This window comes from Cebus imitator, unplaced genomic scaffold (assembly GCF_001604975.1).
Source record: "Cebus imitator isolate Cc_AM_T3 unplaced genomic scaffold, Cebus_imitator-1.0 Scaffold410, whole genome shotgun sequence".
NCBI classification, from domain to species: domain Eukaryota; kingdom Metazoa; phylum Chordata; class Mammalia; order Primates; family Cebidae; genus Cebus; species Cebus imitator.
In genome coordinates this window covers 1,375,180-1,379,302 of record NW_016107725.1, presented here as the reverse complement: position 1 = coordinate 1,379,302, position 4,123 = coordinate 1,375,180, and the positions used below count along the sequence as shown (strand labels likewise).

At 43.3% G+C, this 4,123-nt stretch overlaps 1 pseudogene across 1 annotated transcript; it reads right to left on the bottom strand.

Annotated features, from left to right (window-relative positions):
* Positions 1 to 2,219: 2,219 nt before the first annotated feature.
* Positions 2,220 to 3,428, bottom strand: LOC108289665 (annotated as a pseudogene). The gene has a single exon (XR_005196973.1). The product of XR_005196973.1 is annotated as a 60S ribosomal protein L7-like 1 (transcript).
* Positions 3,429 to 4,123: the final 695 nt, after the last annotated feature.

Genomic DNA, 4,123 nt, shown 5'->3' with positions numbered 1-4,123 from the left:
AACATGGGATGTGAAGGAGGTAAGTGCAGAAAACACTTTAAAGATGGTTTTGCCTTTAGGGGAGGAAATAAATAAGGCTATAACTGGAGGGGCATGTGGATTCCAGGGATAGTAATTTTTTATATGGGAGATATTGGGGTATGTTTCATTGGTGATGGGAATGATTCGGTTGAAGGGAAAATTGTTCTTAAAGGAGAGAAATCATCATTAATGAAGCAAAGTATGAGAAGGGCAGAGGAACTGGAATCCAGGACACAAGAATGAAACTTGGCCTTAGGCAGAAGCAGGAACATGTGTCCTTTATACGAGAAGGGAAGAAAAAGGATGGAAGTACTGCAGATATTGGTAGGTATGCAGGCCTAGTTACGGAGAATGAAGAGGTTATATTCTGATTACCTGTTTTCTTATTTTAAAAAAAAGTTAGGTCATTAGCTTAGGCTTAAAAGGGTTGAGGGTGAGGTGGGAGGTTGGGAAGAAGGCTGAAGTGGTTATTCAGGATAATGGACAAAGGAACTGACTAGAAAAATGGATAAGGCTTGCTGAGCTGGATGGTCTTAAATTTACAGCAAGACCATAGGGTGATGGTTTTTTCTAGTCACATTTAACTGCGTAGTTACAGGTGAAAAGTAAGCAGAGTACTGCCTTTAGCCAGATTAGGTGAGTATAAAAGAGGGAGACGGGGGAGAGAGTTGAGTGGTTATGAGCGGTTATAATGATAAACCATGGAATTCATGATAGATGAAAATGAAAGTAAAGAAATGCAGTAGACTTGATTAATGACTGGAGGTCCTTATAGGGTCAAATAATTGGCAGAATTTAAACTAGAACTCAAGTGTGGCAGAAAGACGAGAGGTCATAGAATGGAAAACTTGAGTCGAGATTTGGAGGTGGTGCCATTACTGATAACTGGTGGCTGAACCGTGACAGAGGAAAAGACAGAGAAAAGGGAATCAAGAAACTGAGAGGTCAGGCTTTTGGATGAGCAGTCTACATGGATGTTGAATTCACCAAGCATGATGATTATAGAAGCAGACCGTAAACTAGTTGTTAGCATTTGATGAATACATGATCAGGAGAGAACGCCATGAAGATTGGGCATAAGTGCCACAAAAAGGGCAAACAGGTAGTGTAACTGATGATATTTGCTAAGGGAGCTGGAAGGTTTTAGGGAAAAGGAAGAAGTGACGGTCAGGTAGCCCCAATGAAAAATCAAGGATACCTACCCCTTTGCTAGTTCCTATAACATTGGGGTGTCAGGTTAATAGGGGATTTTTTCTTCTCTTCTACCGTTCTCCCCTGCTCACTCATCTTCCCAGATGACCTGTTCATAGCTGAGCATAGGAGGAAAAGGAATTTAGGGGAAGACCTTACTTTGCAGGTACTTTGTGACATCTGTAGACTCTTTTAGGGCTTTCTTGCAGTTTGGGAAACTGGGAAACTCCAGTGGAAATTTCTGTGATGTAAGTAATGCCTTTCCCCTGGCCTGGCCATATATGACTCCAACTCCTGAAACCTGGCATCCAGACACAGGCCTTGTATTCACTCCTGTTAGAACCCCACTGCCTTCCCAGTGGCCCTCTTGGACAAAGTCCCTTAGGCAAAGTCTACATTCTATGCTGGTTTTCCCAATGCCCACATCTGCTATATCGGAAACATTCCTGAGAGCTCGCCCCTGCCTGTGGTGGAAGTAGCAACTACTCCCAAAGCAATCATCTTCCTCTTTGTTCTGCTTCCTGGGATCAAAAGCCTGCTGCGAACTCCTGCCTTTAGATTTCATAGTCCTGAGTCCACTGCCAGTCCACTGCCAGTCCACTGCGTCCCTTCAACCCTCAGAACACACATCAAGTTCTAAAAGTGAAGACCTTCACACCAAGCCTCAAGTGATCTCAAAGCTTCATCCCTCTCAGCAACTCTCCACAGCCCAGGGGAGGGAAAACCGCCACAGCACTGCAGCCTCTTTCTCCAGAGATACTTTTCTCTTTCTCCTTCAGTGTTCACTCACAGTCTCCAGAAGAGTGACGGGCTAAGGGATCAAAATATAATCCCCCTTTGGAGGCCAAGGCGGGCGGATCACCTGAGGTCGGGAGTTCAAGACCAGCCTGACCAACATGGTGAAACCCCGTCTTAAAAAATAATAATAAATATATATATATATATATATATATATATATATATAAAATCCCTTAATATTCTTATACTTTTTTTTTCTTTTTTTTTCCAGAGACAAGTGAACATTTATTTTGAGGCCTTTCTTCCTATGTGTATTTCAAGTCTTTTTCAAAACAAGGCCCCAGAAATCTCCAGATTCAATTATGTCCCTGGGCTTGGCCGATCACTGCAGGAGTCTTAGGGAGCCTTGTACAAATGCTAGAGTTACTCATTTGCCAACATTAAACCTCAGGATAGAAGATGCAACTCAGCACAACTCTCTCCTCCATGGAATATGCTGATTTCAGACGAGGCGGCAGCCAATGTAGAAAACGCTGGACTGTGATGAGAGGTCCTTGCCATGAACATAAGCTACTATCTTTTCTTTGATCCTTCCTTTCCAGTTTTTGAAGATAAAGCAGGAAATAATCTTCTCTGAAGATACTTGATAAAAATTCCCCCCAAAAACAAAAACACATCCTTCCACTTCATTGATAAAAATCTGCTGCACTTTGGCACCTGGGTCTACTTCAGCTGGAAGATGAGCTGATTGATGCGTTCGCCCAGACAGCGAGGTGTGCCCATCTTCTAGAGGAAGCCCGCTCTATTTTTGGTAGCATGATGGGCCACTGAGAGGTAGAAAAGGCACAACCACCACGAGATCTCCTGGAAACGCTTCCCTGGGAAGGCAATTCCATGAATGAGGTCTTCCAAGCAAATGACACCAAACTTCCCCAGGTGCTCCTTGATCACCCTGCTGTCTGTCAGAAAAATGGTCTCATTCTGGACGTTGGCTTGTCCATGTTTCAGAATGAGCTCCCAGACAGATTTCAGACTTGGAAACCCCCAGGTCACGTAAGGTTCCACTATACACAGCATTTTTAGGTTCTGTGGATGACTTTTCCAAAGACACCACTGAAAGTTTTCTTCCAGTGGAGTCTTGCAATGATTCTCTGCATCAGTAAACCCACGCCATCAATCCTTTTGATGCACACAACAAAGGCCAAGGAATGTTTATCTGGCAATTCCAAGGCATGAGGTTTCACTTCTAGTCATCTGAGACGTACCTTGTCACGTTTCTGCCACCAGGAATCAAGCAGAAATGATTCCAGTCACTCAAACCTCAGCCCTTTTCCTTTTCTCTGCTTCTTCTTTGCCAAAAATGCCTGCTTTGCCAGGGCAGCTTTGAGGGCTTGATAAGACTTCCTATTTTTCAGGAGATTTTCTGGAACCAAAGGGATTTTTCTTTGCTCTTGCTCCACCATCTTTCTAGTGTTGCAGCTACTGCTCTTTTTTTCTTTTTCTTTTTTTTTTTTTTTTTTTTGAGACAGAGTCTCACTCTGTCATCACCCAGGCTGTAGTGCAGTGGCACAATCTCAGCTCACTGCAACCTCTGCCTCCCGGGTTCAAGCCATTCTCCTGTCTCAGCCTGCAGAGTAGCTCGGACTACAGGCATGCACCACCAAGCCCAGCTAATCTTTGTATTTTTCGTAGAGATGGGGTTTCACCATATTGGTCAGGCTGGTCTTGAACTCCTGACCTCAGGTGTTCCACTTGCCTTAGCCTCCCAAAGTGCGGGGATTACAGGCCTAAGCCACCGCACCCAGCCTTTTATATTCTTAATGTAAGAATGTTTTTGGCCATTCCTTCCAAAAAGTTTTGCAAATCGAGTCCAGCACCAAACTTTGAAACATGGGGAAAGGTGGCACCTAGTGTTTTATCCTTAGCCTTAGAAACCTCTCCAGACACCCAGACAGGAAGAGTCCCGTATTAACACGCTGCTACGTAAGTAATTAATATTCTCATCCTTCTTCACTCCTAACAAAATTTAGCTTTTGTTAAACAATTTCTACTTCCCAAGGTTTATAAATCTTGTATTTGGTTCTATACGTATAGCTCCCACAATAAAAGAACTACCAGGGTTGGCAATTTTTAAAAAAACTTTTTAATTCCTTGGGAAAGAAGGGTATTTAAT